We start from the raw sequence: 23,019 nt of genomic DNA, 5'->3' as shown, positions 1-23,019 counted from the left end.
CACCAGGTGACTGAGCTCATGCTGCCCTTATAGGGGCGTGTTGAATTTGAATAAAAACTGTCATTAACGACCCTCAACGTGGTGGCTGTGTTTCTTCCACTGCTCACACCACCACAGTGGTGACCCCGATGAGCCCAGATGCTTTTATGGACTCAAAACACCATGGATTCAGCTGAGGTTAATGCTGTCTCCATTTGAACCCTCTGACCAAGAATGTGGTTCAGGCAGGCGGAAGCATAATTTCAACTCCGCAACATCTCCTCAGACACCACAATGTTCTATCATGTCATGAGCGCTCTGGACCAAGAGACGGCAGCGAGGGTGGACGATATCATCCACCACCCCCTGGCTACAGGCAAGTACATCACCCTCAAAGACCTGCTGCTTGGAACTTTCAGGCTAACTCCCCAGCAACGGGCTTCTTCACCTCGATGGGCTTGGAGACCGTAGTCCATTGGCACTGATGGGCAAAATGCTGGCCCTGGCGGAAGACAACAGACCTTCTCTTCCACCAGATATTCCTGGAATAGATGCCGGAGGACATCCAGCTGCTCCTCACAGATGAAGACTTCTCGAACCCGAGGAGAGCAGCAGCCCGTGCGGATACCCTCTGGAGCACGAAGAGGGAGAATGAGGCAGCCCTCAACCAGGTGGCATGACCAGGAGCCAGCCGACTGCAAGTCTCTCCCAAGACCAAGCCAGAGGAGGGCCAGTCGACCTGGTGTTTCTACCACCAACGCTGGGGAGTGCAAGCCCGTAAATGCCGCCAGCCCGGCAGGTTTCTGGGAAACGACCAGGCCAGCCGTTGTTGATGGCTGTGATGGTTGGCCACACAAACAGCCTCCTTCATGTGATGGACAGATCCACCTGCCACCGATTCCTGGTGGACACGGGCTGAGCTCAGCATCCTTCCCCTCACAGCATTAGAGACTCACACCCGACCTCGAAGTCCAACCCTGCGGGTGGCCAACGGCTCCACCATCAGGACGTATGGCACCCACAGGGCACAGATCCATATCGGAAAAGAGAAGTTCCACTAGAGGTTCGTCTTAGCCTCTGTGGGCACCACGCTGTTAGGGGTGAACTTCCTCAGAGCTCAAGGCCTACTGGATGACATGAAGGGCAAAAGGCTGGTCAACACCCGAACATTCCACTCCACCCGACTTGACACAGCAGAAGCCCACAGGCCCAAAATTGCCACCGTAGCCGCTGCCAGGGACGTGTTCAACAAGATCCTCCATGAATTCCCCACCTTCTTAGAGCCATGGTTCAATGCCACCCTGCCCCAGCATCGACCACCACATCACCACACAGGCCTGCCCTACTGCACACTAGACCGAGATAACTGCCACATGAGAAGCTCCAGCAGGCAAAGGAGGAGTTCTCCAGGCTCCAGGAACTGGGAATCATCCGGCGCTCAGACAGCACCTGGGCATCACTGGTCCATATGGTCCCGAAATCGTCCAGGGGCTGGAGACTGTGCGGGGACTACCGTCAGTTGAACGATGCAACCATCCCCGATAGGTACCCAGTGCCCCACATAGAGGACTTCTCTGCTAACCTCCACAGCGCAAGTCTTCTCCAAAGTGGACCTCGTGCAGGGATACCATCAGATCCCGGTGCATCCAGATGACGTGAGTAAGACGGCCATTATTACCCCTTTCCCAGCTCCGCACACTCTTTGCCCGGCTGGCAGACTTCGGCCTCATGGTCAACGCAGCCAAATGCCAGTTCAGCAAGGAGTCCCTCCAGTGCCTGGGGCACACCATTTCAGTGGCTGGGGCTGCGCCAGTGCCAGAGAAGGTAGCGGCTGTTTAACGATTCCCTAAACCCTTCACCCTGAAAGGCTTCCAATAGTTTGCAGGGATGGTGAACTTTTACCATCGTTTCATTCCTGGAGCCGCACACACCATGCACCCATTGTTCGCGCTCAAGGGCACAAAAGAAAATATTTCATCATGGTCAGAAGAGGCGGACAGGGCTCTCATCGTGACAAAGGAGGCTCTAGCCTCCTTTGCGCCAGTGGCGCACACAGCGCTTTCTGTGGATGCCTCAGCTACGGCAGTGGGGGGTATTCTGGAACAGTGGCTTGATGGACAATGGCACCTGCTGGCCTTTTTCAGCAAGCAACTGTGCCCGCCAGAGCTCAAATACAGCGCTTTCAACCAGGAGTTCCTGGCGCTGTATTTGGCCATCCGCCCTTTCCACTACTTTCTTGAGGGCAGGCCATTCAAAGCCTTCACGGATCACAAGCCCCTCACTCAAGTACTGGTGATGGCCAAGGATTCGTGGTCCGCCAGACAGCAGTGCCACCTCTTGTACGTGTCTGAGTTCACAACCGACATCCAACACAGGGCCAGCAAGGACAATGTACTGGCGGATGCACTCTCCCATCCAGCCATCAACACTCTCGTGCCCGTCTGGATTTCGATCAACTGGCTCAGGCACAGAGGAACAATGTGGAGATGTAGGCCTTGCAGACCACCATCTCGGGCCTCAAACTCAAGGATGTCCGAGTGCCCGGCAGGCTGGACATATTTCTCTGTGATGTCTCAACAGGCATGCCACACCCGGTGGTCCCGCTGCACTGGAAGGCGAAGGTCTTCATGCTGATCCACAATCTCGCTCACCCAGTGGTAAAGACAACTGTGCGGATGGTCGCGGAGTGGTTTGTGTGGCACGGGCTGAAGAAGGAAATAGCAGAACTGGCCAGGAACTGTACCAGGTGCCAGACTTCCAAAGCGACACATGCAAGACCCCATCCAGAACTTCGACTCAGCAATTCGCAGATTCCAACACATCCACTTTGATGTCGTCAGGCCCCTGCCAGTGTACAAGAAGGCTCGTTACCTCCTCACAGTGGTGGATTGGGCCACAAGATGGCCGGAGGCCATCCCGATTAAGGAGGCCTCAGCAGAGACATGCACCAGGACTCTGATCAGCCAAGGGATTGCCCGTTTCGGAGTCCCAGCGCACATTACTAGCGATAGAGGGATGCAGTTCACGTCTGCCCTATGGACTCAGATGGCAAAGCTCCTGGGGGTCAAGCTCCACCACACCAGAACATACCACCTGCAGTCCAACAGGTTGGTGGAGAGGTTCCACAGGCACCTGAAGGCATTGCTTATGGCCAGGCTGGGTGAAAGAACTACCCTGGGTCCTCCTTGGGATTAGGATGGCACCCAAGGAAGACCTGCAGGCTTCAGCAGTGGAGATGGTCTATGGCTCACCACTTTCCCTGCCGGGTGAGTTTTTCGGTCCAGACCCTGACACCACGGCCACCAACAAAAACCTGCTGGCAGACCTACGCAGGCGACTGGCCTCCCTAACTCCCCCACCCCCAGCACACCATGGCACCTGGCCGTTTCATCTCCCCAAAGAGCTCAGCTTGGCTCAGTTCATTTTCGTGCAGAGGGGATCACAAGATGCACCACTACTGCGACCGTACAAGGGGCCATACAAAATCTTGCACCGGCCCGGCGGAACCTTCACCCTGGATGTTGGGGGGGAGAGAGGAACTTTTTACGGTGGACTGCCTGAAGGACTTATCACAGCCGGTGCAGATGGCCGTGCCCAAGTGTCAGGGCTGGATGCCAAAGCGACAGGACACATAGCCGGTTCTGGGGGGGGGTTTGTGTGGCAGTGCACATCCTCATGGTGAACTGGCCCCGCTTGTATTGACACGTGATGGGGCAGCCATGGGGAAATGGTGTCATCAGAAGTTTCTCTCTGACTCCAGCATCCCTTCCAGTGCCCACCCTGGGCAGCGATTATGATGTTACAATGCAATAGGTGACTGAGCTCATGCTGCCCTTAAAGGGGCGTACTGAATTTGAATAAAAACAGTCGTTAACGACTCTCAACGTGGTGGCTGTGTTTCTTCTACTGCTCACACCGCCACAGTATCATCTACAAACTTAGCCACAAAGCAATTTATTCCGCAGTCCAAATCATTAATAAACATCATCATGACCATACACTTCCAACATTATATTTCATTTGCCTCTCCTTTGCCCATTCTGATAATCTAAGTCTTTCTGCAGCCTCTCCATTTCCTCCTCACCTGGCCCCAACACTGGCCCCTGTGGAACACTACTGGTAACCAGTAGTCAAACAGATCCCTTTATTCCCATTCTTAGTTTTCTGCCAATTAGCCAATGCTCATATTGTTCCTGTAATTCCATGGGCTCTCATTTTGTTAAGCAACCTCATGTGGCAATGCAAATATACAACATCCACTGCATATCCTTTCCATAGCCTACTTGTGGTTTTCTCCAAAAAAATTGCAATAAGTTTGTCAGGCAAAATTTTCCCTAAGGAAACCATGCTGACTTTACCCTATCTTGTCATGCACCTCCAGGTACTCTGTAATCTCATCCTTAACAAATGACTCTAACAACTTCCCAACTACCAATATTAGGCTAACTGGTCTATAATTTCCTTTCTGTTCCCTCCCTCCATTCTTAAATAGCGGAGTGACATTTGTAATTTCCAGTCCTCCAGAACCATGCCAGAATTTATTGATTCTTGTAAGATTAATATTAATGCCTCCACAATCTCTATAGCTACTTCTTTCAGAACCCGAGGGTACATTCCATCTGGTCTGGGAGACTTATCTACCATTAAACCTTGAAGCTTCCCAAGCACCTACCCTCTGGTGAGCATGAGTGCACTCATGGGCACACTTGAAAGTCCAGTATACTGCTAATGTCTTCCACAATGAAGACTGATGAAAAAAAATATTCATTCAGTTCCTCTGTCATCGCCATGTCTCCCATTATAATTTCTTCAGCATAATTTTCTATTGGTCCTATGTCTACTCTTTTTTTAACTCTTAATATACTTATGGTACTACTTGTTAGATTGTTACTGGTACCATGTAACTCAGTACTACCTGTCACATGGTCGGCTTGCCTGCTGCGGAGGGCGACTAGACACCTTGCAGAATGAAAAACAAGTCCTGTCAAAGGGCAGATGAACCCTCTTGTATGGTCAACACCCATCTAGCAAATGTGCCATGAAACGTGGAAACGGCATCCCTTGCATCAAAACTTGGCCTGGCCATTCACTGCAGCAGAACTTTCCCCAGCTGTCTTGGACCTCGCCTTGCTGCTGGATCCAGGAGGCAATGTCAAGAAGGTGGGTCTGGACCTGTGCAACCCCTACTCACCTAAATCCATTCATAAATTCTGGCCTGGTTCTGGAGGATTTAGGTGAAACATGCTGTTTCTTTCTGAGGAGTGGGGTATCCTCTTATCAAACCCCACAAACTGACTGAAAGGAGCCATCGTCATCATATGGGATGGAGAGCCAGGATACTTAAAATGCTTTTCATATCAATATTTATATTATTTGCTAGCCTCCTTTTAAAGTTCATCTTTTTGTTCCTAATGACCTTCATAGTTGCCTTCAATGTGCTTTTAAAAGCTTCCCATTTCTTTATCTTCAAACTAATTTTTTATTTCTTGTATGCCCTTTCTTTTGCTTTGGCTTTGACTTCTCTTGTCAGCTGCAAGTGTATTATTTTTCCATTCAAATATTTCTTTTTTGGAATATACCTGTCCTGCACTTTCCTTATTTCTCACAGAAACTCCAGTCATTGCTGCTCTTCCCTCCTCTCTGTAAATGTGAAATCCTTCAGCATTTCCTCTCTCATACTTCACTGATACCTCTGATTTTAGTTTCTCCCTCTCAAACTGCAGGGACAATTCTGTCATATTATGATCACTGCCTCCTAAGGTTCCCTTATGTTCAGATCCCTCCCTTATCCACTCTAGTTCATTACATAATACCCAATCCAGAATGGCCATTTCCCTGTTTTCCCCCACCACAAGCTGTTCTAAGAATACATCTTGTAAACATACTACAAATTCTCTCTCTCGAGTTCCAGTACCAACTTGGTTTTCCCAATCTACTTGCATGTTAAAATTCCCCCATGACTACTATAACATTGCCCTTCTGATATGCCTATTTTCTATTTGCTCTTTTAATTTGTTTTCCACATCCCGGCTACTGTTTAGAGGTCTGTATTTCCAGTATCTGCCACAGTATCATTTTAACCTTGCTATTTCTTAATTTAACCTAAAATAATTCGATATCTTTTGATGATGTGTCTCCTCTTTCTTATAATTTAATGTTATTTCTTACCATGAGAGCCACCTCACCCCCTCTACTTGCTTCCTATCCTTTTGATACACTGTGTATCCTTAGATATTCATCTAAGATATCCATCTTTTTTAGCCACAACTTCATGATGGCCACAACATCATACCTGCCAATCTATATCTGTTCTACAAGGTCATCCACTATTCCTTATGTTGCATGCATTTAAATACAAAAGCTTTAGCCATGCGTTGGTTACTTTTTTTTACTCTGTATTCCTGTTACATTGCAACTCACCCTCATGGCTGCAATTTTGCATTATCTACCTATCCTTCCACACAATTTCCCAGCCAGCTCGTTTTATTTTGCACCAACCACTTCTTCCTCTGCCTCTTATCTTTTTTCCTGACCCCTTGCAAATCTAGTTTTGGAACTCCCACCCACAGCATTAGTAAATCTCCCTGCTAGGATATTGGTTTCCCTCATGTTCAAGTGCAATCCATTCCACTTGTTCAGGTCAACCCTTCCCCAGAAAACATTCCAATGATTTAAGAACTTGAAACTCTGCCCCCTGCACCATCTCTTCAGCCATTCATTTGCCTGCACTATCTTCCTGTTCTGACATTCCTTAGCTCATGGCACCACAATTAATCCAAAGAATACCACGTTGAAGGTCCTGATTTTCAATTTCTTTCCTAACTCCCTAAACATATTTGACCAGACCTATACCCCACTCCTGCCTATGTCATTGATATTATTATGTGCCACGACCTCTGGCTGCTCATCCTCCCTCTTAAAAATATTCTGCAAAATCTCAGAGACATCCTGGACTCAAGGGCACAGGAAGTAACATCCTGGAGTCTCTTTCGTGGCTGCAGAATCTCTTACCTGTTTCCCTAACTATCGAGCCTCCCATGACTATCACTCTACCTGCTTTCATCTTTCCCTTTTGAGTCTCAAAACTGACCATAGATCTATTGGTATAGCTACTGACCTGCTCAGATAGGTCAAATTCCACCCCCCCCCCACCCCCCCCACCAGCAGTATGAAAAGGGGAATTATTGCTCTGCACTGATTGTCTGTTCTGCTTCACTCTCCTATCAGTCACCCAATTTCCTACCTCTTAGGTGTGACTGTCTCCTTTTAGCTTCTGACTATCACTCACTCTGCTTCCCAAATGATGCAGAGTTTATCCAAATCTTGCTCCAGTTTCCTGACCCGGTCTGTAAGGAGCTGCAGCTGGATGCATCTCTTGCAGGCATAGTTATCAGAGACACGTGCTGTCCCAGATTTACCACATCCTGCAATTGGAGCAGACCACTGCCCTAGCTGCCATCTCCACTACCTACTCTGGGCTCCCATGAAAATATCTTACCTGCCCTTATCTGTAGCATGTCCTCAGAGGTTTTTGAGAGTCTTCGGTGACCAACTGAATCTTCTTAAACACTGCACAAAGTATAGCCATTGGCAAGCCTTCTTTGCAATTGCATCAACATGGAGGCTCCAGGTCAGATTCTCAGAGATGTTGACACCCAGGAATTTAAAGTTCTTAACCCTCTCCATTACTGAGCCCTCGATGAGAACTGAATAGTTTTCTCCTGATTTCCTCCTGGAGTCTAAAATCATCATATAAATATAAAGTATTCAAAATAATACAATCATCTCCTTGGTTTTGCTAACATTGAGCACAAGATTGTTGGCATGACACCACTGATCTATTTCCCTCCTGTACACTTTCTCACTGCCATTTGCGATTCTGCCGACAACTGTGATGTCATCTGCAACTTTGTAGAAATCATTGAAATTGTGCCTGGCCATACAGACATGGGTGTATAGTGAATAGAGGATGGGCTAATCATGCATCCCTGAGGTGCACCTGTGTTGATAGTCAGTAAGGAGGAGATGTTGTTTCCAATTCATACTAACTGTGGTCTTCTGATGAGGAAGTCAAGGATCCAGTTACAGAGGGAGGTGCTTGGAGCTTCTTGACCAGCACTGAGGGAATAATGGTATTGAAGGCAAAGCTCTAGTCTATGAAGAGCAGTCATATGCATGAGTTGCTGTTTTCGAGGTGATTCAGAGCTGAGTGGAGAGCCAACAATATTGCATCTGCTATGAAGCGATTGTGATGTTAAGCAAATTGCAGTGGGTCCAGATCTTTGCTTAGGTTCATGTTAATTCTGGGCATGACCATCCTCTCAAAGCATTTCATCATAGTAGTTAATGCTACTGGCCGAGAGTCGTTGAGGCAACTCACACTACTCTTCTTGGACACTGGGATGATTGATGCTCTTTTGAAGCAGTGGAAACCTCTGACTGCAGTAATGAGAAGTTGTAAATGTCTGTGAACACTCTGGCTAGTTGGTAGGCACAGATTTTCAGTACCCTGTCAGATGCGCCATCAGGGTTCACTTTCTTGAATGATGTTTTGACATCGGCCTCAGGGAGAGATATCACAGGGTCTTTAGCCTTTGCATGAATTCTAGTAGCACTGTTGGGTTCTCCTTCTCAAAGCAAGCATAAAAGGTGTTCAGCTCATCGGGTAATGAAGCATCACAGCCATCTATGGTGATCGCCATCTCTTTGTAGTCTATAATGGCCTGTACTCCCTGCCACAGCTCATGTGTATCTGTCTCTGTCTCTAGCTTAATCTGGAATTGCCACTTTACTTCAGAGATAGCCTTCCACAGGTTGTACCTAGACTTCTTTTAAAAGTCTGGATCCCAAACCTTAAACACCTTTGATCTTGCCCTCAGCAGGTTGTGAATATTCTGATTCATCCAAGGCTTCTGGTTGGGGAACACCGGGTATATGCACATAGGTACACGCTCATCCACGCAGATCTTGATGAAGATGGTGACACATGTAACATATTCATTCAAGTCTAAGGATGAGTTCTTGAATATGGTCCAGTCCACTGATTCAAAGCAGTCCTGCAGATGCTCTTCCTCTTCCCTTGACCAGACTTTCACCATCTTCACTACTGCAATCCTAAGTCTCTGCTTGTATGGTGGGATTAGAAATACAGCCAGGTGATCAGACTTGACGAAGTGCGGTCATGGTATGGCTTGGTAGGCATTCGTCATGGTGGTGTGGCAGTGATTGAGTGTGTTGGCTCCTCTGGTCTCACAACGAATTCTGTTGCACATATTGTAGGCTCTGTATAACTAATTCTCAAAAGTTAGGTTTGTTCTCCAAGCACTTGCACTTCCAATCTCTGACCACTAGGAAGCATGGTTAACGAAGTGGTTAATGCAACGTTGTTACAGTACCAGTGACTGTGGTTCAAATCCAGCACTGTCTATAAGGAGTTATTTCGTTCTCCTCATGTCTGCATGTGTTTCCACCGTGTGCTCCGGTTTCTGCCCAGTATTCAAAACATACCAGGTTTGTAGGTCAATTCGGTGCAATTGGGTGACACAGGCTCGTGATCTGAAAGGGTCTGTTCCCATGCTATATGTCTGATTTTTAAAAAAATAATTACATTTCTGATCACTCCACAAATGATTCCTAGTCCATTTTTTAATACTGTCAATTGTTGTATCTACATTTTAATTAGTTATTTTTCATTATTATCCTTGCCTGCTTTGTAATTATTTCACCTATTTGCTCTTTTGCTATATCAGCCCTCTGAGCTATTGAGTTAGCAATATTTCTTTCTGTTGGCTTTTGTAATTCATCATAGATCCCTGTTAACTCCCAGCCAAAAAAAATGGTTCTATATAATGCATTTCATTTTATAAAACTTACTGGAGGCAACAAAAGTACTAAACTGAAATGGTTGATGAATAAAAGACTGGTCTCATCGAGGAATATATACCTGAACTCATTAGAAAACATAATTATTTCTCTGTCGTATATCCTTGGTACTCTAATGTAAAGGTTGGAAGCAAATGGACCTTAGGGAAGAAAATTATTACAGTATTATCTCTCGTAAGACACATGCCATGCACCCAAAATGAAACTGTCAAGGTTTCAGGGGGGATTTAATATTCTTCGTCACATTCAGAAAGAGCTGTTGGCTGTGAAATTCATTTTTTTTTAATTTGTATGTTTAACCAACATTGACTATCTCCCTTACTCTAATTAATAATGCAATACCACTGTTCAGAAAATAATATTGTCAGATTTTTTGTGTATCACCAGACCCTTATCAGAAACTTGGTTGTTACTAAAAACTCAATTGAATATCTCACAACTGTAAAGCATTGAGCCATACAGTTGTACCTTCATTAGTCAACTTAAGACAGAATAAATACAAAAATATCCCTTGAGAACAGAGATGAGAAGGTTTTTTTTTTTAACCAAGAGCTTGGTGAATCTGTGGAATATGTTCCTGTGGATGGCTGTGCAGGCCAGGTTGTTGGGTATTTTAAAGACAAAGGTGGATAAGTTCTTGATTAGGAAGGGGATCGTGGGTTAATGGGAGAAGGACATAAAATGGGGTCACAAAGGACATTAAATGAGCCACGATGAATTAGCGGGGTAGACTCGATTGGCCGAATGACCTAATTCCACTCCAATGTCTTATGGTCACACATGCACAATGCCACTATCATTCTTCCCTCAGTTGAAGAGGAATGTTCTTTCAAATGGCTGTGCCAGTGATTCTGAAAGCCTGGGAGCTTGATCTACTGGTGAGAACTAATAGAAAGACTTAAGCAAAGATCAATGGAAAGCAGTTAGGACAGAAATGAGGAGGACTGCTTATCCCAGAGAGTAGTGAATCTATGGAATTCTCTGCCCAAGGAAGCAGTAGAGGCTGCCTCATTAAATATGTTTAATACACAATTACATGGATATTTACATAGTCAGGGAATGAAGGGTTATGTAAAAAGGAATTTAGATGGAGGAGAGTGCGTGACAAGATCAGCCATGATCTCATTAAATGGTAGAGGAGGTTCGGTGGGCACATGGCCTATTCTTGCTCCAGTTTATTATATTCTAAGGTTCTTATGGCATTTTAAACATGCCTGCCATTGGGAAGAACCTTTTGGAGTTTGAGATTGGATACCATCAGATTCAAGGGTATTTTCTTTCCTGCTGTTATCAAATTCTTGAATGAACCTCACAATAATCAAAATATGTTGCCTTTTCTCCAAACCAACTGAGCTCTCTCTGGAATTCTACAAATCTTTGCTGTATCTTGTTTGCTTTTCTAAATACGAGATGTCCACTTTGACTGCTCACTAAACAAACATTATCACTGAATCCATGCGACAATCATCTTGAACTTGAACTAAACCCGAGGAAGCCAACCTGAATACATGGGTGGACTCCTTCAGAAGAAAGAGTGTTGGGCTAGATGAGTGCTGGGGCAGGTGAGCCTGAGGCAATAGGATCAGTCATGTTTGTGCCGAGCGTGATTGTTGGTTCAGACGTCTTTATCTGTGGAGATCAAACCTTTAACTTTCAGCCACCATTGGTGACATGGTGTAATATTTGTTCAGCTATTGCAAGGTCAACTAACATGTGTCCCTTTTGTTTTTAGGCTTTCCACATAGAAGCAGGGAAGAAAGCCCTGAACTGCTGACTACTGACTCAAGCCACTGGTGAAGAGGAAGAGGAAGGCATGGCAGTACAGACTACAACAGTAAATAAGCATCCCATTGCACCAATGTGCCTTTCCATTCAGAGTATCATGTATAAGTGCTGATATTGGAGATATGTGTTTCGCAAGGGAAAATAATGGTAGTGGACTGCAGTCAGGCAGGAGAGTAATGCACTGACTATCCCAGCTCCATAGAAATGGAGTCCAGTGAGGTCAAATGAGACTCCCAATGGATAAATATTTCAGAGAAGGCTGTTTTGTAGCCACATTAAAATAATTAGTGATATCCATCCTGTCAATCCAGCCAGAAATGTGGAGGAGTCCATCTTCATGTTTTCTTGGAAAATGGCTCAGAAACTTATTTTCCACCTTGGAAATCATTTGCTCTTCTGTCCCAGGAATGGCAATGCTGAGGATACACAGTGGCTGAGGGATCAGCCATCAACCTTTATTGCTGCCCAGTCTTAGTCCTCCAAAACCAACAATGGGCTGATTGCAGGCGCTGAAGCTTATTCTTCAGAAGGATTTCAGTGCTGCAATCAGGGAGAAGACAGCCAAGGCTTGAACTCTATTAAGTAGTTCAAGATGTCATGCATACAATTGTGTAATGTGCATAACCCAAGATGCCCATGTGGTTGCCTGCCTGGTAGGAGACTGCAGTTGATTGTCTGGGAAATGAGACTTCTGTTTCCTCTCAGGATGACAGAACTTTTCCTGCAGTTGATCTTTCTCAGACATTATTAATGCTAGGACATACAAGCCAGGTAATACTTCTCAGTCAGGATCCATGAAATTAGGCAATGAGTGTAGTGGTAGAGTACTACTACAAGGAGTCAAAGTTTGTAGCAAATGGGGAATCTTGTTGCAACTTTGGAGATTCAAGATGGATGCCTTCCCTTGAGGTCTATATGTGTGTGTTCTGTTTTAGTGCTGGTTGCTTAGTTAATAAATCTAGCTGGTTTATAAGAAACCTAAGTTTCTTAATAGAAGAAACATCACATGGTACCAGAGGTGGAAGAAACAGCCAAGTTCTGCTGTGCACGAGAGTGAAAGAAGGAAAAAAAACCCACAGTATACATAGTGAATAACATCAGAGAAAATATGGGAAGGTATAAAAACTAACACAGTAAATTGGACTGGAAATATCAACTATGAGTGGAGGCTGTTTAAGCAAAGCTTGCCAGGTGGGTGATATGATCACCTGCCTACTGCAGGCGGCGATCTCTGTACCAGCTGAAAGATCACCGAGGGGTTGACTCCACCGGGTCGGCTATCAATTAGGTGACCTGAATATAAATCTGAGCCGGCCCCTCCTGAGCCAGTCACACAGGGAGCCACCACTTTTACTGGAATAAAGCCTGTTGTACAGTCTTTTCTGAGTTTATGCTTGCTTGCTGCTACCTCAGCGCACCACAATTTATTTCAGTAAAATTTAAAGAGAGAGCATGGAGAGATTTCTGATGATCGAGAGCCTGGAGATCAACCCCCAAAACCTGGATGCCCAGGCATGCTTCAAGATCTGGAAGCATGCGATTGAGGTGATCATCCTAACACAGGCTGAAGTGATCAACACCAATCAGAAACGGCTCATGGTGCCCTGCACCAAGCTGGACTCACGCATTTTACAGGCTATCAAGGATTGCACGGGCTACGAACCCACGATCGCCATACTGGAGAGCATGTGCAAGCCCCCAACAGACGTTGGCCTCCAGATCGCATGCAACAGTTGTCCGGGGATAATGTGTCAGGACTCTCACCATATGGGGTACAGACTAAACTTAGATAAAAATTAAAATTTTGGTGACGTCTCAGCTCTGCACTGTCGTGCTATTGGGATTTGATTTTCAGTGTCACCTTAAAAGCGTGACGATGGAGTTCAATGGACCTCATCCACTCCTCACAGTCTCTAACTGGCCATTTTCAAATCAAATGCTGCACTCCATCCATACCCTAGTGCCCCCCACCCCATTGTATTTAGCCAACAACCCAGTTGTCCACCACACATGACCTGCACACTCTCCACACTTAAAATCACCCCTCCACCATTGTTCACCAAGTACACCCGTCCCCACTAAAAGTAGACAGTACAGTGCTGGGAGCAGGGCCTTCATTCCAGCAGAGATACAGCATTTACTTAAGGAGGGGATAATTGAAGCCAGCACCAGCCCTTAGAGAGCACAGGTAATGCAAATCCCTATCCTGCCCAATCTTAAGGTGCTAAGAAGGTGCCTGTGATACCCCCTGCTAAGATCCACAATCTTCCCCTTATCAGCAGAGGCCCAGACAGCCTTCACTCAGATCAAGGGAAACATCGCCAAAGCCAGGATGCATGCCATGAATGAATCCATCCCATTCCAGGTGGAAAATGATGACTCTGACTTTGCGCTGGCCGCTACCCTCAACCAGGCTAGCAGGCCAATTACATTTTTTTCCCATACCCTTCATGGTCCTGAGACATGGCACTCCTCCATCACGAAGGAGGAGCAGGCCATCATTGAGGTGATACGCCACTGGCGTCATTACATGGCCGGGAAAAGATTTACCCTGCTAATGAACCAATGAGCCATTGCTTTCATGTTCAAAATCAAATTGCAGGGTAAGATCAAAATTGGCAAATCCTTAGATGGGGAATTGAGCTCTCCACCTACAACTATGACATCCTATACTGCCTGGGAAGCTCAATGACCCTCACCCCCCAAACTCCCTGTTCCTGAGGATGTGCGCTAGCATGCATTTCAGTTGCCTCCAGTTCCACAACAACCTTTGCCACCCTGGAGTCACGAGATTGTTCTACTTTGTGAAACCACAAAACCTTTCCTACTCCATTGAGGATGTCAGGTCATTGACCAGACACTGTTGGGTCTGCATGGAGTGCACCTCATAAAGGCCACACATACCTTTGAATGACTCAGTATCGATTCAAGGGACCTCTTCCCTCATCCAACAGGAACATATATTTCCTGAACCTAATTGACGAGTACTCCAAATCCTTTTTTGCCATCCCCTGTCCTGACATGACCACAGCCACCATCATAAAGGCTCTCTGCAGCATCTTTACCCTCTTCGGGTACCCGAATTACATCTGCAGTGATTAGGGGTCCTAATTTATGAGCAACAAACTGTGGCAGTATCTGTTGGCTAGAGGCATTGCCACTAGTAGATCATTCCCAAGGGAATGTCAACAATGTCAACATGACCAGTTATAAACCCTGGAGGAATGGCCAAGTGAGAGAGAAAACACCACAGTTTGGAAAGCTGTCCTCCTGGCTCTCAAATCCAAAAGCCTGGCAGTGTCCTAATGGCAGGAAGTCCTGCCAGAAGCACTCCATGCCATCCAATCTCTGCTATGCACCGCTACCAACCCAACCCCACATGAATAGATGTTTCCCTTCCCCAGGAAGTCGGCAACCAGAACCACACTACCACCCTGGCTCTTATCCCCAGGACTCAGCCTGCTGTGGAAACGTGAGGGGTATAAATCTGACCCGTTGGTTGAAGATGTGTAACTCCTGCATGCCAACCGTCAGTATGCCTACATGGTGTATCCAGATAGCCATGAGGACATGGTCTCTGTCCGGGACCTGGCACATGACAGAGACCCCAGCCCACTCCCCAACCCCTTCAAGCCAGGTCCTACCTACACCCATACTGCCCCTGTCAAGGACACAGTACAGGTCAGTGACCCACCCCCTCCTCTTACGCCATACACCCTGGACCCTGCTACAGTTGCTTTCCCCACTATGACTGCCCCCACATACAGCCAATCGCCTACTGCAACAGCCCTCCCTCCCCAGCCTCAAGGCACATGACCAGCAATGGACCCGACCGTTGTACATCTGGTGGAACTGCACCAGTCGCAGAGGCAAAGGAGACCACCCGACTGGCTGCACCTCTAGGACTTTTAACCTGGCGGGGTTTCATTTTAAAAGGGGGAGGGGAATGTGGTGATACAAATATGTATATATTTGACTGTCAATGGGTAGCTGGCCTGTCCCCCACTGGTGACTCGCTCACTGGTAACTCCTCCCCTTGTGACCCTGGAATAAAGGTCAACTTCCCTCTCCCTGTCCTCAGTCGAGCACTTGGAATTGGGCTAGCTACAAGTCTAAAGTGTAATAAAGCCCATCCTTCCTCACTCTATGGCTTTGGAGTCTTTGATAGAGCTTATCACTATAGAAGAAAGAGCTCTCAGTGATACACTTTATGTGGGCATGGTGATGCAGGAAGTGAACAATGTCAAGCAGGATAAATGGACTGTGTCATTGCATAAAAATGGAACAAATATTCCTTTCAAGTTAGACACGGTGCAAAGGTCAATTTGATCTCTGAGTGCGACATCCATGCAAATTCTATGCTGCTCAAAGTGTACAATGGACGGAGCATCAATACAAAAGGTACATGTAAACTCAAGGTGAAAGTTAAAGATAAAGAGCACTACCTCAGCCTCACAGTCGTCCCAGATGGACATGAATCACTGCTTAGTGAGTAAGCATGTGAAAACTTAAACCTAGTTAAGAGGGTGTTTCACATTAACAGAGACCAATGCACAGAACAGCATAGAGGAAATACTGGATCAATTTCTTGACATCTTCAAGGGGTTTGGAGTTCTATCATTCACCTCTAAGATACAGTTAAAGAAAATCACACAGCCAGTAGTTCATGCCCCGTGGCGGGTTCCAGAACCACTAAAAGAAAAAAAGGTCAATGAGGAACACAACCAAATAACGGCACTAGGGGCCATAAAAATGTGGGGGAGCCCACAGAATATGTGTATTCAATAGTGTGTGTCAAAAAGAAGAACGATGACCTCTGTGTGTGCATGGACCCAAAAGGCTTGAATGCCAATATAAAGAGGGAACATTATCAAATTCCAACCAGAGATGAAATTACAAGTGAGATGGCTGGTGCAAAGTTTTTCACTAAATTGGATGCATCCCAGGGTTTCTGGCAAATAAAATCACATGATGATAGCACAAAATACTGTACATTTAATACACCGTTTGGCTGATACTCCTATCTGAGGATGCCTTTTGGAATGTTCTCAGCTCCGGAAGTGTTCCACAGGACAACAGAGCACATCATAGAAGGCATAAATGGGGTACGTGTGTACATGGATGACATGATCCTATGGGGATCCACAGAGGAACAACATAATGAGGGGCTCATCAAAGTGCTACAATGCATCTGGAAGTATGGATTAAAGTTAAACAGAGAAAAATGTCAGTTTGGTGTGAAGAAAATCACCTTTTGGGGAGATAAACTGTCTCAGGCAAGTGTAGAGCCAGACAAGAGCAGAGTGAAAGCAATTTTAGAGTTGCCCAGACCCACTGACAGAAAAGGCATATTGAGAGCGCTGGGAATGATCAATTTCATTGGTAAGTTCATATGAAACCAGTCTTTCAGAACAATATACCTCAGGAAGTTGTTGCAGGACAAATGTGAATTCAATTGGACAGACAGCCACAAGGAAGAATGGGGATGAATGAAGACCATTCTAATTATGGAACCAGTACTTTTGACATTCTTTGATGCATCCAGAAAGATGAATATATCTACGGATGCTTCAAAAGATGGAATAGGTGCCAAACTTCTTCCAGCTATAGGAGAAGATTAGAGGTCAGTAACATACCCAACAAGGACAATGACAATATCTGAATGTTAATATACACAGATAGAGAAAGAGTGTCTAGGTCTGGTCTATGGACTCAAGAAATGCCATAGTTATCTGTATGCTCTACCAACATTGTAGCAGAGACAGAGCACAAGCCATTAATAGCGATAATCAAGAAAAATCTCAGTGAAATGTTGCCACAAATCCAAAGACTGATGATGAAGCTACAAAATTATGACTTTGAATTGGTGTACACACCAGGGAAATTTACTGTGTTAGCTGATGCATTATCCAGGGTAATGACACAGAGTGAAGCACACAATGAGAGTTCCACAGAGACAGATGTGAATCTCCATGTGAATCTGATCACTGAATCTCTTCCTGTATCTGACATGAAATCCAAGCAGATCTCAGCTGAAACAGAAAAGGACATAGTTCTACAGAAGGTCATCAAGAATCTGAATGAAGAATGACCTAGAAGTGAATGTCCGCCATACTACAACATCAGAGCTGAGCTGAAGGTTGTCAGTGGGCTTCTACTGAGACAGAACAGAATTGTCCTTCCTCATTCACTGCAACAAGAGATGCAGAAAAGGGTGCATGAGGGGTACCTTAGAATTGAAAAATTCAGGAGGGGGGGGCCAGTATTACAGTTTATTGGCCAGGGATAAATGCTGACATTGACAGGGTCGTTTCAAGCTGTGAGACCTGACGTAGCAGAAGAAACATGACTGAAAGTTGGGACTGATCTGTTCCACCTGGATTGAAAGAATTACTTGCTGGTTATTGATTACCTATCAAATATCCAGAGATTGTGCTGCTTCCTAGCATGTCGGTTGCTTGTGTAATCCAAAATATGAAATTGATCTTTGCAAAACATGGAATTCTCAAATTGCCTACAGTGACAATGGGCCATGCTACATTTGTAGAGAATTCCAGAACTTTGTAGAAAAGTATGATTTCTGACATGTGACTTCAAGTCCTCTGTATCCACAGTCAAACAGCAAAGCAGATAAAGGAGTTCACAGTTAAACAGTTGCTCAAAAAGCACTAGACAGTGGCTCAGATCAGTATTTAGCTCTATTGAGTTACAGAGCTTCCCCACTTGAACATGGAATGTCACCTGCAGAGCTTCTGATGAGACATAGACTGTGCACCACACTTCACCATCTACAGACCCAAACAAGAATGGGGATATCAAATGGAAACAAAAGCATCTATAGGGATAATTATGACAAGTCAGTGAGAAACTTAGGGCCACTAGGACAACATGACACAGTGGGACTCAGAGATTCCAACACTTAGAACAAAAAGGCTACTGTTCTGGAAGAAGTAAATTCAAGATCCTACACTGTCAGAATAGAGAATGGTCAAATACTGAGGAGGAACTGAAAACACCAAGATTGTGCTGCTTCCTATATATTTCATATATTGGATTACACAAGCATGAACAGATAAATGCAGAAGATTCAGCCTGGACAGAAACGCCACCCATGCTAGACAGTAGTGGACCAGCAGAGCCGACACTAGCACCTGTGTTAAGAAGATCCATGAGTTATCAAAGCACCTGACAGACTGAATCGATAAAAGAAATAAGAACTGCTCATGTTCTGCTGATGTTCATGTTTGTGTTGAACTTTAAGTTGAAAGAATACTGTATTAATGTGTCATGTTTGATTAAACAGCTCAAGGAAGGGGATGTAGTCATAGAGTGCTACCACCAGGAGGAGTCAGAGATGGAGTGTGTAGCATTTTGGGAATGCTGTTGCATTTTTGGAGATTCAAGATGGATGCCTTCCCATGAGGTCTACATGTGTATGTCCTGTTTTTTGTGCTAGTTGATTAGTTAATAAATCTAGTTTTTTTTTAAAATAACCCAAGTTTCTTTATTGCAATAGAAGAAACATCACAATGAGTATATCTCAGAGTCAAGAACAAAGCCAGGCTCTCAGCAGCCAAAGGAATTCCACAGAATTACAGAATACTGTAATTTCTAAAAACCTAGAAAGTCACAAAAGGTAAGAGACATTACAATAATAGGATTTTGGTTCATGGTTTCAGTAAATTTCCTTTGTACACCAAATATATTGTCATATTGAAGTTGTTGATCTATTTGTGCAGGTCCTGTTGAATGAGCCAATTTGATTTATGGACTTCATGTTCTTTTTTGTCATTCAATTCCTCACTCTTACTGACAAGATAAATCAGCCAAAGGCCTTGGAGCTTCTGACAAAATGTCATTAGAAGCACAAAATAAATGGTTATGTAAATTATATGCAATTTACACCTCTGCACAATAGTACAAGGTCCATTTCTTGTCTGAACTTGGTCATTTATTGGGGAAAACTTTAATGTGATAATTCAAAGGAAAAAAAATCCATGGATGCCATAACATTGAGCTATGCACAGAACCAAAGTTTTCCTGTTTCTGCATTGTGTGCAGATATGTCCTCTTCTACTGGAAGTATTGTTATTAAGTTGGAGAGGTGTCAGAAAAGATCCATGAGTTTCTAGAAATGTAAGGCTGAGGCAATGAGAAGACTGGATAGGCTGGTTTTATTTTTCCTGGAGTAGAGGAGGGTGACAGGTGATTCTTTTGAGATTTATAAACTCATGAGGGACTTAAGATGAAAAGTCCTTCTTTTTCCCAAACAAGAAGGCTTAGATTTTTAGGCAAGGGGAAGGATTTAAAGGGGATCTGAGGGACAACTTGTTCACTCAGAAAATTATGGATATGTGGCATGAATTGTCAGAGGGAAGTAGTAGAGGTGGGTGTTGTAACATTTAAAACATATTTGGAGAAGGATCCTGGATTGGAAAGGTTTAGAGCCAAACACAAGCAAATGGGACTAGCTGAAGTGGGCAATATTGAATGCATGGAAGAATAAGGTCAAAGGACCTATTTCCATGCTGTATAACTCCATGACTCTATGAATTTATCAAGACAACATGATAGACTGGTCTAAGAGAACAATTAATGGTGTGAGCTGTAGTCTTGTATTCACAGACACCCTCCTATCAAAATGCAATTAGCAATAAAGGAAAGATAATGAACCTTAGTAATTTAAATATTATTTAAATATGGGCAGCTAGATTAGCATAGCAATTAGCGCAATATCATTACAGCACAAGCAAACTGGGTTAGAATCTGGCGCTGTCGACGCGAGTTTCCTAGGTGTGCTCCAGTTTCCTCCCACCCTCCAAAAACGGAATAATTGATATATTTAGGTGGTTCAGGCTTGTAGGCCAGAAGGGCCTGTAACTGTGCTGTATTTCTAAATGTAATTTAATTTTTAATTTATTTAGAATTTATAATAGTGACTTCTAGGTAGAATCGCCACAGAAAGCATATAATCATACAGATTGGTGCATGAACTGCACAAACCCATTGCCTGGTAAGCAGTGAGTTGAGATATCTTTAGAAATGTGAGAAATATCTCAAATTTGTTTTAACACTGACAGATGCCAAACAGCAGGAAGGTCATGGCTTCTGTTGAGAAATGTCTGCCAATTACTGGTCATTTGCCTAGACATTGGACACATTTGTTATGTTATCAGTTGAGTAATGGATTTGACCTTCATTATTAACCAGCATGGCACAGGGTTTGGTGATGAAACATCAATTAAAAGGGTTGTCCTGCATACAGCATCTCTCAGGATCACTTTTCAATTATGGATAATTCTATGAAGCTCCCATTCATTGATTTCAGATCACAAGTAGCTGTTAAGAAAATGTCTGCATGATGCATAGTTCCTGATGAGTGCTGAGTTCATAATAGCTTATGGCCATTCATGGCATGGGGTTAATGAGGTTCATTCATCACATTGGGAAGGATGGGATGACTGGTGCAGACACAATGGAAAGTGCCGTGGCCACTGTCCTGCTCTGTTTTACCTCACCTGCAAACCCAATTTAGATTTCACTACACTGTAGATGTTGTGGAATGTATTCTTTAAGGGCTAAATCACTTCTTAGTGGTTAATGCAAAAATAATATGATTACTGCAAGGCCTACTTGCAGGGTCAACACCATCTCAGTAACCAAGCTTTACCCTATCATTGCAGCTTTGTTTTTCCTAATTCTCTGCATGGACACTGGTGTTTTATGCAACACCTGTTGAACACACCCTAAATCAGGCAAAATCATGTTACCAGGCAAGGGAAAAAGGTTGAGGTAGGTCTAGCTGTGTGAAGCAGATTCAATTGCAGAGTGTTAGGACTATAGATGTCTGAATGTAAGCTGTAATTGTACTCAAGATGTTAGGCAGTATCCACAAAGAAAGAAAAAAGTTTACATTCCCAGGTCACTAGTCTTTCATTGGAACTAGTAATTGCTGCAATGTTAGAGATAATAGGGCATCAGAGTTCATTTGTTGGTCATGTAAGATGATGATTATTTGGAGCCATTAGCAAAGTATTCTACATAATTGGGCAGTATGAGGTGCTGAGTATCTATGAAATTTGTAAATGGGAAGTGCTGACAAAAGTGAAATCATGTTTGAAAGTGGCTTATTCACTGGTCCAATTTTCTAAGAAAGTTCAAGTTGGAATCTCTGGCTGATACTGAGAACTAGATTGGTTTCAGTTTGCTGTTTCTGTGAAGAAAACATTCATTTTAATCTTGCTAACAGTACAGTGTAAGATGGTAGTAATTATAAAAAATCTGAATAAAAACTATTCATAAGATGCTGTGATAACTTAAATGATCCTGTAATTATATGTGATTTTGGTGATTATAAAGGAAATGATGGATATTATGGGGCTTATGAAAGCCTTTCTGCATCAAGAGCTGTTTCCCAACTCGCCCAGAATGATATTCCCTTCAGGGAAGTCTGGCCTGTTTTGTTTCATCAACCAGACACACTTGACATGACAATTTACACAAACTCATTGACTTTAAAGTCAAATATTGAGTGGAAGTTATAAGACATCTGAAAGAGAGAACATTTGGATGGTAGGGGATTTCTAGAATCTGTGTTGCCTTTTATTAATAAAGAAATAGGGAAATGATAAAAGAAATGAATGACAGAAAAGCATAAAATCACCTTAAATCTCTTTTGTGATTCAGCAAATATCCATTGATTTAAGCTTTAACTTCTCACCAACTTCCACAAGGTAGCTGCTCATTCAGCAACCTAAACCATTCAGTGTTTCTTCATCCTGTGTGGAAGCAAATAGTCTGCTTTGATATGTCTATTTTCTCAGCTAATTTATGTTGTTCGTGGTTTTCCTTTTATGCAAATCTCTAATGATCAGCATTTTGACCTCAAGCTACATGACCACACAATGGTGCTCAGTCACATTGGGGACTTCATAAAACCTCATGAAAAATGGAGTTTTCATGAAGATAGAGAATTCCAAAGGACTCGAGGCTGAAATGTCACCCATTACTTATAGATGCTGCATGACCTGCTGAGTTTCTCCATCACTTTTGAGTATTGTACTACAATCACAGCAAATGTAGACTATCCTGTGTATTTCCAAAGATTTATGAAGAAATATCTGTTTTGACCCAAAAGCCAACATATTAATATAGTGTCTTGGTTCTAGATTCTTCTACCTAACAAAACAATTTTCAGGCATTTACTCTTTTCAGGCATATTCAGTGAGTGACTGAGATCACTTCACATTCTTCTAAACCTCCGTGAAATTTGGTCAACTTTATTCTGACTCAGACCTTAATGATGGGTTCAGACCTGAAAAGTTGGTTATCGTTTATTTCATATAAATGCTGCATGACCTAATGTTTCTCCAG

The 23,019-nt window shown here is 44.0% G+C and overlaps 1 long non-coding RNA gene across 3 annotated transcripts in view; it reads left to right on the top strand.

Annotated features, from left to right (window-relative positions):
• The first annotated feature begins 72 nt into the window (after positions 1-72).
• The window catches only part of LOC138739132 (uncharacterized), a 225,559-nt gene continuing 202,612 nt past the window's right edge, over positions 73-23,019 (top strand). For 2 of the 3 annotated variants that reach the window (XR_011342026.1, XR_011342025.1), the window contains exons 1-3: positions 73-1,634; positions 11,594-11,695; positions 19,163-19,282. This is a non-coding gene — a long non-coding RNA (uncharacterized lncRNA). Of the gene's footprint in view, positions 1,635-11,593; positions 11,696-18,949; positions 19,080-19,162; positions 19,283-23,019 lie in introns of all 3 variants that reach the window. The other variant, XR_011342027.1, reaches the window with a different exon arrangement.

The sequence above is a fragment of the Narcine bancroftii genome, chromosome 7 (assembly GCF_036971445.1).
Source record: "Narcine bancroftii isolate sNarBan1 chromosome 7, sNarBan1.hap1, whole genome shotgun sequence".
Lineage (NCBI taxonomy): Eukaryota > Metazoa > Chordata > Chondrichthyes > Torpediniformes > Narcinidae > Narcine > Narcine bancroftii.
Note: the sequence above shows the minus strand (reverse complement) of the source record. Positions and strands in the feature narration are given on the sequence as shown.